The sequence below is a fragment of the Heterodontus francisci genome, chromosome 3 (genome assembly GCF_036365525.1).
Source record: "Heterodontus francisci isolate sHetFra1 chromosome 3, sHetFra1.hap1, whole genome shotgun sequence".
Classification (NCBI taxonomy): Eukaryota; Metazoa; Chordata; class Chondrichthyes; order Heterodontiformes; family Heterodontidae; genus Heterodontus; species Heterodontus francisci.
This window is the reverse complement of record NC_090373.1, coordinates 87,686,580-87,699,710: the sequence shown is the minus strand read 5'-3', so window position 1 is coordinate 87,699,710 and position 13,131 is coordinate 87,686,580. Positions and strand designations below refer to the sequence as shown.

At 46.7% G+C, this 13,131-nt stretch overlaps 1 pseudogene; it reads left to right on the top strand.

The window, feature by feature from the left end:
• The first annotated feature begins 11,759 nt into the window (after window positions 1-11,759).
• Window positions 11,760-11,865, top strand: LOC137368115 (U2 spliceosomal RNA; annotated as a pseudogene).
• The last annotated feature ends 1,266 nt before the right edge of the window (window positions 11,866-13,131 follow it).

Below are 13,131 nucleotides of genomic sequence, written 5' to 3'. Positions count from 1 at the left end.
ACACCTTCTTCTGGCAGGGCAGGGATCCTGAAGAACCAAGACAGCATGGAGTGGGCTTCGCCATCAGAAACTCCTTGCTCAGCATGATAGAGCCTCCCTCAAATGGCTCGGATCGCATACTGTCCATCCGACTGCTCACCACCTCTGGTCCAGTACACCTACTCAGCATCTATGCTCCAACACTCTGCTCCGCACCTGAAGCTAAAGACCAGTTCTATGAACAACTCCATAACATCATTAGCAGCATCCCCAACACCGAACACCTATTCCTGCTGGGGGACTTTAATGCCAGGGTTGGGGCCGACCATGACTCATGGCCCTCCTGCCTTGGGCGCTATGGCGTTGGAAGGATGAATGAGAACGGGCAGAGACTGCTTGAGTTGTGTACCTATCATAACCTCTGCATCACCAACTCGTTCTTTCACACTAAACCCTGTCACCAGGTTTCATGGAGGCACCCAAGATCACGTCGTTGGCACCAGCTAGACCTCATTGTCACAAGGCGAGCCGCCTTAAACAGTGTTCAAATCACACGCAGCTTCCACAGTGCGGACTGCGACACCGACCACTCCCTGGTGTGCAGCAAGGTTAGACTTAGACCAAAGAAGTAAAGAAGTTGCATCATTCCAAGCAGAAGGGCCACCCGCGCATCAACACGAGCAGAATTTCTCACCCACAGCTGTTACAAAAATTTCTAAATTCACTTGTAACAGCCCTTCAAAACACTCCCACAGGGGATGCTGAGACCAAGTGGGCCCACATCAGAGACGCCATCTATGAGTCAGCTTTGACCACCTACGGCAAAAGTGCGAAGAGAAATGCAGACTGGTTTCAATCTCATAATGAAGAGCTGGAACCTGTCATAGCCGCTAAGCGCATTGCACTTTTGAACTACAAGAAAGCCCCCAGCGATTTAACATCCGCAGCACTTAAAGCAGCCAGAAGTACTGCACAAAGAACAGCTAGGCGTTGCGCAAACGACTACTGGCAACACCTATGCAGTCATATTCAGCTGGCCTCAGACACCGGAAACATCAGAGGAATGTATGATGGCATGAAGAGAGCTCTTGGGCCAACCATCAAGAAGATCACCCCCCCTCAAATCTAAATCGGGGGACATAATCACTGACCAACGCAAACAGATGGACCGCTGGGTTGAGCACTACCTAGAACTGTACTCCAGGGAGAATGCTGTCACTGAGACTGCCCTCAATGCAGCCCAGCCTCTACCAGTCATGGATGAGCTGGACATACAGCCAACCAAATCGGAACTCAGTGATGCCATTGATTCCCTAGCCAGCGGAAAAGCCCCTGGGAAGGACAGCATTACCCCTGAAATAATCAAGAGTGCCAAGCCTGCTATACTCTCAGCACTACATGAACTGCTATGCCTGTGCTGGGACGAGGGAGCAGTACCCCAGGACATGCGCGATGCCAACATCATCACCCTCTATAAAAACAAAGGTGACCGCGGTGACTGCAACAACTACCGTGGAATCTCCCTGCTCAGCATAGTGGGGAAAGTCTTTGCTCGAGTCGCTCTGAACAGGCTCCAGAAGCTGGCCGAGCGCGTCTACCCTGAGGCACAGTGTGGCTTTCGTGCAGAGAGATCGACTATTGACATGCTGTTCTCCCTTCGTCAGATACAGGAGAAATGCCGTGAACAACAGATGCCCCTCTACATTGCTTTCATTGATCTCACCAAAGCCTTTGACCTCGTCAGCAGACGTGGTCTCTTCAGACTACTAGAAAAGATCGGATGTCCACCAAAGCTACTAAGTATCATCACCTCATTCCATGACAATATGAAAGGCACAATTCAACATGGTGGCTCCTCATCAGAGCCCTTTCCTATCCTGAGTGGTGTGAAACAGGGCTGTGTTCTCGCACCCACACTTTTTGGGATTTTCTTCTCCCTGCTGCTTTCACATGCGTTCAAATCCTCTGAAGAAGGAATTTTCCTCCACACAAGATCAGGGGGCAGGTTGTTCAACCTTGCCCGTCTAAGAGCGAAGTCCAAAGTACGGAAAGTCCTCATCAGAGAACTCCTCTTTGCTGACGATGCTGCTTTAACATCTCACACTGAAGAATGCCTGCAGAGTCTCATCGACAGGTTTGCGTCTGCCTGCAATGAATTTGGCCTAACCATCAGCCTCAAGAAAACGAACATCATGGGGCAGGATGTCAGAAATGCTCCATCCATCAATATTGGCGACCACGCTCTGGAAGTGGTTCAAGAGTTCATCTACCTAGGCTCAACTATCACCAGTAACCTGTCTCTAGATGCAGAAATCAACAAGCGCATGGGTAAGGCTTCCACTGCTATGTCCAGACTGGCCAAGAGAGTGTGGGAAAATGGTGCACTGACACGGAACACAAAAGTCCGAGTGTATCAGGCCTGTGTCCTCAGTACCTTGCTCTACGGTAGCGAGGCCTGGACAACGTATGCCAGCCAAGAGCGACGTCTCAATTCATTCCATCTTCGCTGCCTTCGGAGAATACTTGGCATCAGGTGGCAGGACTATATCTCCAACACAGAAGTCCTTGAAGCGGCCAACACCCCCAGCTTATACACACTACTGAGTCAGCGGCGCTTGAGATGGCTTGGCCATGTGAGCCGCATGGAAGATGGCAGGATCCCCAAAGACACATTGTACAGCGAGCTCGCCACTGGTATCAGACCCACCGGCCGTCCATGTCTCCGTTATAAAGACGTCTGCAAACGCGACATGAAATCGTGTGACATTGATCACAAGTCGTGGGAGTCAGTTGCCAGCATTCGCCAGAGCTGGCGGGCAGCCATAAAGACAGGGCTAAATTGTGGCGAGTCGAAGAGACTTAGTAGTTGGCAGGAAAAAAGACAGAGGCGCAAGGGGAGAGCCAACTGTGCAACAGCCCCAACAAACAAATTTCTCTGCAGCACCTGTGGAAGAGCCTGTCACTCCAGAATTGGCCTTTATAGCCACTCCAGGCGCTGCTTCACAAACCACTGACCACCTCCAGGCGCGTATCCATTGTCTCTCGAGATAAGGAGGCCCAAAAGAATTTTCCTCTCTCCAGGCAGAATACAGCCCCAACTCAAATATAAGATTCTTTTCTTTTTACAAGAGACAATTCTTCCTCACAGGGCGAATTCTTTTTGTGGTCTGCAAACCCAGGTCTCCAACAGCAACTGGCTTTTAGCTGCTCACAGCTCCCTGGTCTCTTTCACACTGCAAAACTGAAACTTAAAGCTTTCAACAGTGACCAAGTCACAAGACAGTCATAAAATCTTCCTGTTGCTTGGATATGAGTTTTCAGCCTGCATACCTCAAACACCAATTCAACATTCACCGCTCACAGAAAGTCCTTTTTCTCAGTCTTTAAGGCACACAGGCCTCTTTGTTTTTAAAAAAAAACTAACTTGTGACACTTGAGAAGTTTAGAGTGCCTCACTTGGTGCGTCTCCATTAACAAGACATTAAATACAATTTTGGGACATTAAAACTGTTGGAGACGGACCACTTAAAGGTAATCGCTTGAACAATTGGATCCTGATTGAGAAAAAGGGAGATCCTAAACATGAACTAATTAAGTTGCAAGTAGAAATACACTGAGCCATCATGTGACAGGCTCACCATCTGTGTGTTTAAAACTTTAAACTTGCTGTTCTCTCTGCAGCAGACAAGTAACCGACAATGATCAGAAGCGACCCAAGTGAGGTCCTTCTCTCTCTCTACAATTCACCTGGCAAGTTTTGAACCCTAGCTGCTGTCCTTAACCACCTAAGTATCACTGTGGCAGACAGAGACCCCATGAAGGAACCTATCTGTATCACTGTTTTTCAGGAGAACCATCGAACCTGCTGGCCACACCCACAAGCTGGAAGTCTCAGGACCACTAAGTTCATCCAGAAGACAACTGAGTCACCAAACTCCACAGATTGTATACCCTATTTTGTTGCTCTGACCTCTACCCGAGCAATCTATGCTGTAACCTATTTGTGTGTGTGTATGTGTGTGAGAAAGTTGGAGCAGTTTATTATTTTATCTAGATCGGTTTAGGTACAATAACGCTAACCTCTTTCTTTGTTAAACTCAAGAAAACTTGTCCGAATGTTTTTTTTATGATCATAGCATGTAAATAGTGACACAATCACTGAATTGGCAAGTACATTCATTTGAAAAAAGAAATATATCCTGTTGTGGTCAAACAAGTAGAGGGAAAAGAGGGGAGCCCTTCGATCCCTCTTCACCTGATCGTAACAGAAATTTGGGGGCTCTTGTCCATGATCAACCCAAAGACAAATGAGAAATTGGAAGTGGGAAACCAAATTGATCCCTAGCAAAAATGTAAAAACTTGAATACAGGTTTTCTTGTGGTTTTCAGTGCAAGAGTACTAAAATGTCCACATTCGAGGCCAGTACCTTCCTGGAACAGAGTGAAGTGACGAGACAGTTTAAAAGCTCTATCTGTTGAAGAGTTCAAGAATGTACCGAGGCATTTAGAGATTACTATCCATCCAAAAGCTAAGAAACCCGAAATTCTAAAACTTGTAGCCAACCATTTTGCACTTGACAAAGAAGAACCTGAGAAGACATAATCTGAAACAGACAGAGTAACATTAGCTAAGATACAGATGGAACATTGGAGACTAGAGCTGGAATTCAAAGAAAAAGAAAGGGAGAGAAAGTTTCACGAAAAGGGAAATGAAAGCTTTCCAGAAGGAGGAAAGAGAGTTAAGGTGGCTCAAGAAAACTAGGGGAAGACTCAATGTACCCAGTGAAGGCACCGCTAGTGAGGGAACTACCCCTAGCTCAGGACTGAGTGCTGAGCTCCAGAAGTTCTCCCAATTGAGAACAAAGTTCAATGAGGGGGATGTGGAAATAATTTTCATCTCTTTTGAAAAGCTTGCAAAACAGTTGAAGTGGCCAACAGAGGGCTGGAGCCTGTTACTGCAAAGCAAACGAACAGGAAAAGCCCATTATGTTTATTCTCTGTTGCCTGATGAGAGTTCATCAGACTATGAGATGACCAAAAATGCTATCCTGAGTGCATACGAGCTAGTACCAGAGACATACTTCCAAAAATTCTGAACCCTCCGATAACAGCCTGAGCCAACTTACATTGAGTTCAAAAAAGTTAAGCAACTCGCTTTGGACCAATGGATATGGGCATTTACAATAGAGCCCACCTGTGAAAACCTTAGAGAGGTGATCCTTTTCGAGGGGTTCATAAACTCGCTTCCCTTTCCATTAAAACCCATGTGGAGAAACAAAAGGTTCTCAGAGCCAGGTAAGCAGCAATCCTTGATGAAGAATTTATGCTTGTCCACATGTTCTTGCCCCAAGGGAAACCCTTCCCTAGTCACTTCCAAAAACCCAAAAAGGATAGAAGGTGGAGTGTGATAGGAGGATAAAGAGACATGGGTGAGAAGGAAAAGCTGGAAACGGGGCCCTCCACAGTCCAAAAAGGATGGTGCTGAGAGCAGGAGTGACACCTGAAAGCCTGTATGTTTCCATTGTAACAAGGCAGGTCACCTACAAGCTGACTGCTGGAAGTTACAGAGAAAACTGGTAGGATTAATCAGAGTACACCAGACCAGTGCAGGAAAAGGGCCCTGATGGAAAGTACAGTGGACCAGGCTGTGACTTTAACTGCGGCAGTAAGACCCAATAAACATACCACTGTGAGTGCAGGAGAACTTAACAAAATCCCTGAGTGTTACAAGGGTTTTGTATCCAGAGGAAAAGTGACACCATACACCTCAAGTGAGGCAAGTAAGCCCATAGTCATATTTAGGGATATAGAGACCACCCAATCCCCTCTGCTGGGAAAAGGATTGACATTTCCCGAGAGAGTGCATTAAATGCTAGAGTGTTACTGAATGGTATTGGTGGGGGGGGGGGGGGGGGGGGGGCGGGGTTGTATGCCTATACCTTTACATTGAGTGCACTTGGAGTGTGACCTAGTTTCAGGGCCTGTAACCATGGGGACTGTCCCTAGTTTACCTGTGAATAGGGTCAATCTGCTCCTGCGTAATGATCTGGCGGGGGCAAACTTCCCCAGTGGTATTAGAGAGACCAAAAGAGGGCCGGCCAACAGAGCAGTTACAGGAGAAGATCCCTGGCATTTTCCCTGACTGTGTGGTGACCTGGTCCATGGCCAAACAAACTCCGTCAGAGGACGCTGAACTGGCACTGCAGACGGTTGACCCTACTGTCTGGTTATCTGAAACCTTCTATGGGAAGCATTAAACAGGTCTTCCTTGGTCGAGTTTCAGCAAGCCGACCCAAGGTTGAAAAAGTTAGCACAGACTGCCCAAACTGAAGCTGAAGCAGAGGGTGTCCCAGAGTGCTACTATTTAAAAAATGAGGTACTGATGAGGAAGTGGAGACCTCCTCACAGACCTGCGGAAAAAGAGTGGACGGTGGTTCACCGGATAGTGATGCCACCGAGGTACCGTAGGGAAATGTTGAGAATAGCCCACAAACTTCCAATGGCTGGACATGTCCATATCTGAAAAACCCAAGCCCACATAAGACAGCATTTTGACTGACCACAACTCCACAGGGATGTGGTGGAGTTCTGTAAAACTAGCCACATGTGCCAGGTTGTGGTGAAGCCCCAACCTGCAATAAAACCTACACCCCTAATTCCCATACTGGCTTTGGGGGACCAATCAGCAGAGTGGTGGACCATCCTCAACCGAGGATTTCCCCCCACTGTGGTTGACAGGGCCCTCAACCGTGTCCGGCCCATTTCCCGCACCTCTACCCTCATCCCTTCCCCTCCCTCCCAGAACCGTGACAGGGTTCCCCTTGTCCTCACTTTCCAACCCATCAGCCTCCATATCCAAAGGATCATCCTCCGCCATTTCCGCCACCTCCAGCGTGATGCCACTACCAGTCGCATCTTCCCCTCCCCCTGTCAGCATTCCAAAGGGATCGTTCCCTCCGCGACACCCTGGTCCACTCCTCCATTACCCCCACCACCTCGTCTCCGTCCCATGGCACCTTCCCCTGCAGTCGCAGGAGGTGTAATACCTGCCCATTTACCTCCTCTCTCCTCACTATCCCAGGCCCCAAACACTCCTTTCAGGTGAAGCAGCGATTTACTTGTACTTCTTTCAATGTAGTATACTGTATTCGCTGCTCACAATGTGGTCTCCTCTACATTGGGGAGACCAAGCGCAGACTGGGTGACCGCTTTGTGGAACATCTCCGCTCAGTCCGCAAGCAGGACCCTGAGCTTCCGGTTGCTTGCCATTTCAACACCACCCCCCCCCCCCCCCCCCCCCCCTGCTCTCATGCTCACATCTCTATCCTGGGCTTGCTGCAGTGTTCCAGTAAACATCAACGCAAGCTCGAGGAACAGCATCTCATCTACCGATTAGGCACACTACAGCCTGCCGGACTGAACATTGAGTTCAATAATTTCAGAGCATGACAGCCCCCCATTTTACTTTCATTTTTAGTTTTTTTTTTCTTTTTTTCTTCATCTTTACATCTTTTACAATCCTTTTTTTCGCATTTATTTCATTTCATTTTAGTTTGTTCAGTTTGCTTACCCACTTTTTTTTCAGGTTTGCACTTGCTGCTGTTCAATATTCAGTCCGTTAACACCTAATCTGTACTGATGCTTTGTCTTTCAACACACCATTAACATATTGTTTGCCTTTGCTCCATGACCTTTTGGTCAGCTATGTGGCCTTGTCCAATCCTCCTTTGTTATCTCTTGCCCCACCCCCACCTCACTTGCTTATAATCTGTGACTTTTCTAATATTTGTCAGTTCCGAAGAAGGGTCACTGACCCGAAACGTTAACTCTGCTTCTCTTTTCACAGATGCTGCCAGACCTGCTGAGTGGTTCCAGCATTTCTTGTTTTTATTTCAGATTTCCAGCATCCGCAGTATTTTGCTTTTATTACAGCAGAGTGGAGGATTGTGTGGGACCCCTTCCAAAAACAAAAGGGGGCTACCAGTATCTTCTCACCATTATGGATGTAGCTACTGGATTTCCAGAGGCTATCCCCCTAAGAACCATCTCTGCCAAGGTTGTGGTGGAGGTGCTAACCCAATTCTTTTCCCAATATGTCTGCCTCCCGAGATCCGGTCAGATCAGGGCACAAATTTCATGTCTGGTATCTTTCAAAAGGTCATGGGTTATCAGGGCATAACCCAGCTAAAGTCCTCAGCCTACCTCCCACTATCACAATGGGCTTTGGAGTGGTACCACCAGACCCTAAACACAATGATCAGGGCATACTGCTATGAGCACATCCATGACTGGGACAAAGGGCTGGTATTTCTACTGTTTGCCACCAGGGAGTCACCCAATGAGTCCACTGGTTTTAGTCCCTTTGAATTAGTTTATGGACACGAGGTGGGAGGTCCTCTTAAACTAATCAAGGAGAGGTTTTTAGGACACAGAGATGCGCCTTCCATGTTAGACTACATCTCCATGTTCTGGGAGCGGCTCACGAGAACCTCAGGAATACCTGAAACTTCCCCCGACAGCTATGAAGAGGCATGCAAATAAACATGCCAAGGCGAGAACAGTTTGGCCCGGAGGCCATGTATTAGTACTACTCACAATACAGGGTGAACCCCGACAGCCCTGTTCAGTGGCCAATGTAGAGTAGTAAAGAGAATTAGCCAGGTGAATTATATCATTGACACACCAGACCATAAGAAAAAGCAAAGGCTGTGCCACATCAATATGTTAAAGCGGTATCACAGCCGGGAAGGGGACAAACAAGCGCAGGTCTGACAGGCAGTCAGGAGGGAGAAGGACAAAAGGGACAGTGAGGATGAGTTAGAGGCAGATTTGGAGGATTCCCAAATCAAACTCCCTACTGTCCAGTTAGCTAACACTGAAATGTTAGGAAAATTAGACACTGTACTCTCGTATTTAAATGCAGAACAGAGAGGAGCCCTAACAAGGCTTCTCACAGCATTTAAAGAGATCTGCAGGGACAGGGTGCACAACCTTAACCCTACACGATGTGGATGTAGGAAAGATTCCTCCCATAATACAAAACTCCAGGTTCAGGAGGAAATTCAGTATATGCTGGAAAACAAGCTGATTGAGCCCAACCAGAGCAGCTGGAGTTCCCCAGTTGTGCTGATGCCCAAACCCAATGGCTGAACAAGGCTCTGCATTGATTACAGGAAGGTTAATGCAGTGACCAGAGCTGACTCCTACCCAATTCCCCATCTGGAAGACTGTATGGATTGTTAAACTCCAGCAAGCTTGTTGTGGAAGGATAATGCTGGAGCCTATCTTTACTCAGTTTCACATTCATTGTACAGACTAAAACGATTACATACATGTAACTCCTCACTCAAAACCCTTCACCAGTCTCAGTAACTCTCTGCTTCTAAGTGCTCAAGTAAGATGCCAATTATCCACCTGCATATAATCAAACAATTGATACGCAATTAACAGATTCCTTTCTTTCTTTTATAATACAATGTAGATTAACATGCTCAAAGAACATTTCAAAATAAATTAAAATAAATTCCATATTGGGTACAAAGTATTATACTGTGAGAGGCCCCTCCTCTAGCAACCCTAACAATTTCTTTGTACTAACACTTCTTTTTGTGAAACAATCGAATAGCTGATGACTTGCATCTACCCATTTAAGTTTGGCGATTTCCTTTCTCTTCAGCGTTTGTTTCAATCCAGCAAGGTCAATCGGTAATCTTTTCTCACTCACACTTTTTGTAGCGTGTACATTGTCCCACAAAGAACAATTGCCCCCATATCATTCAATGGGTATCCTACCTTCAGTATGTCCCTTCTTCAGAGTTTCATCCAAAATATTTGACAAATAGAACCCTATATCCACTGTCTCCACAAGGCCCAGTGTTTCCGCAGCTAAAGTGCTTTTAACAATTCATTTAATTTTCTTAGACTCGCAAGCTAAAGGACATTTCCCATTTTCACCCATCAAAAATATTATGAAACCAGCTGCACTCTAATATCCAGCAGCAAGATTAGCATGTGAAGCATCACTAAAAATTATTAGCTTCATATTCTTTGGGTCACCCAAGGATGGAAACTTCAGTGCACATTTCTCCAGATTTAGTTTTTATAATGTTTTATTTGTACTTAAAACATTCTCAACTTTCAGATTTTTCATCATTGTGCTTAACTCCAGCACATCAAAACGAGCATCAGGTCTAGTCTGAGAGTATAACCGGTTTAACTGACCAATCAAGCTTCGCAATTGGTCAGTCTCTGCTTTAGATATATCATCATCTTTCTGTGATAACCTAACACAATTAACTGGGATGGGAGTAACACTCTCTAAATAGGATTGTTGATTTAAAGTTATTCCAGATTTAGTCTGCTTTATATCTCAGCCAATATATTTAAAGGCCCCACAAGCCTGACTCCCAATCTTAAATTCTGCCCTAATCTTATTGATACCATATTTCTCAAAATCCACAGTACCACCCCAGATGAAATCATCAATGTGCACCGTGAAGATGCCTGAAAGTTTTCCTTTATGATACCCATAAAACATTGCAGGATCTGCTTTTAGTTGAACACAACCAATTTTCATCAAAACAGATCTCACTGAGAAATACCCACCCTGGAAGCATCATGAAGGCCATAGATGCATTTGTTCAGTTTCCATAGTTTACTTTCTGCATCTGCTGCCTCTTTATGTGGTTTCAGAAATATTTCTCTCTGAAAAGATCTCATGGATCTACACTCCATTGAATATGTGGCCAAAAGAGCTAGAAAGAATTTCAAGATTACTTTTCCAGCTTTAGGAGAGAGAGAGACTTTAACAATGGTATCACCCAGTCACTCTTCAAAGCCCCTTGCAACTAGCCTCGCTTTAGCCTTATAAGTTTCATCGGGAAGGACTTGTTCAGTACAAATCCATTTATGTGACAAAGCTGGCTGCCCCCTATCTGGTACCTCAGAATAAACTCCAAACTCTCTCCAACTCTCTAATTCCTTATGTTTTTTTCTTATTAGTTTATCCTCAGGTTTATTGGCAGCCACTAAAGCTTTATGGTCTTGAGGACTTCTGCTTCTAGTTCTATTCTGAAACTGCTCTCTAGACTTCGTTTCATTGTGGAATCTGCTCAAACTACGGCCTCCAATAGCACTTTGATGTCTTTCAGGACTACTGCTAGAAGATCTCCCTCACACATTATCAAAGGCTCTTTCTCCAGTACTTGATCACTTCCTTATGCAAGAGTCACTTCCAGACCCACTATTAGAACTTACACTGCGCTTTCTTACCCTTCACTCTTTCACCCCATTCTGCCAGTTTATGGGCCTTGCTTCTTGATCATCATCTTGAACATTTAACCAATATGTAAACTTGCCTATAGATTTTTCTGCACATCCCACAATTGTTGCATCCGTCCATCTATTAGATCCCTCTGGAATATATGTTACCCGAGTACCTACTCGGGCAATTGTCCTTTGAATGTGATAGCTCTTTCTTGAGTGTCATGATCCCTTAGATTACTATCCAAACCTTAATCTACCTCATTCTGTTCCTCAGGACCTTCATCACAAAACACATGAGTATTTGAGGTATGAGGTGCATTGTTTCTCTCTATCAACTGCTCAGTTTCTGAGATTTTGTAATCAATTGCGAGGAATGAACCTTAACAGTTTGATTTTCATGCTTGATAACTACTGTTTTACCTTACCAGGGCCCATTCCCTATGACCCTCCCTTTTATAATACACCAAATCCCCTGAATCAGATTCCCCCTCAGGTGGCCTTATACTATGCCTCAGAGTTCTCGGCCTTTTGGCTAAGATCAAGTGTAGTATCTGTTCTTATCAGTGCTTATTTGATTGAGAAGAGACCATGATCATTGCCTTTTGATCCTGGGGAAGCTTTGAGTAAAATGGCTATAACAAATTTTCGAGTTTCGGGCCAGGGAGTGCGCAACACCGTTCGGGTGGTCGTGAAAGACAAGGAAGGAGATGCACCGGTCGATCGCACCTTCTTCATCAAGAAAATTCTCTTCGATTGCTGCGGATTTCAAGCGACGGACGTCTTCTGCCTGCAGGATTTCCCCAGCAGTGGATACTTCGACGTGACGTTCCGGAACGTGGCGGGATGCATCAAGTTCCTGAAGGCGTTCAAGGAGAAAGGGGACCGGGCGCCACTGTCGATCCTCACAGCGGAGCCGCTCTTCACGCTTCCGTCACAACGGGACCGGGTGGTGACGATTCACCTCTACAACCCCCATGTTCCGGTGGTGGATGTACTCACCTTTCTCTCCAGGTACGTCGAGGTGGCCGGCAGCAGCACTGATGTCAAGGACCCCTTTGGGATCTGGACCAGCAAGCGGCAGGTCAAGGTGACCTTGAAGGTAGATCCCAGTGGAGCCATCATCCACCCTCCTTCCGGCTTCGCTATCGGGGGAAGTCGAGGCTTCTTGGTCTACGCTGGGCAGCCCAGAGTTTGCCGCACCTGTGGCAAATCTGGTCACATGGCAGCCAACTGCAGCACGGTTGTTTGCAAGAACTGCAAGGAGGAAGGCCATCAGACCAAGGACTGTAAGCAGACTAAGTGTTGCAACTTGTGCGGTGCGGCAGGCCATCTCTACAAGACCTGCCCCAAACGTGGTCTCAGCTATGCTCAGGCGGCAAGGTCCAAGGAATGGCCGGGAGAAGGTTCGACGAAGGCGTCCGCTGTTCGAAAGGAGACCAGCAACCTTCTCCGCAGTGAGGAACTTCAACCTGAGAAGGAAGGGGAGGCGGCTGAAACCAACGACCCAGCACCTACCCAGCGCCTGGAAACCCCTCCTCCACAGACAGAATCAATGGAGGAGGAGGCAGCAGATGGACAAACAGGCCAGTGGCAAGTGGTCCAGAGGAAAACCACAAAGAAAAAACATCCCAAAGCCACCACCCAAACCAGTGGCAAGAGGAGGCTCTCTTCTGAATCAGACTGCAACAACTCCTCTTCACTGGACGGGGAAATGCTGGAACGACAGCCCCTTCAGAAGAGGCGGCAGAACTCCGAGATGGATGATAAAGCATCCCAGGCCCCGGGCACTGGAAGCTGTGATGGGCCCGGCGTGCCCCAACCCCAATACCCAACACGTAACGACGTGGCCAACGCATCTCAGCTCCAGGACAGCGGGAGCAAAGACAC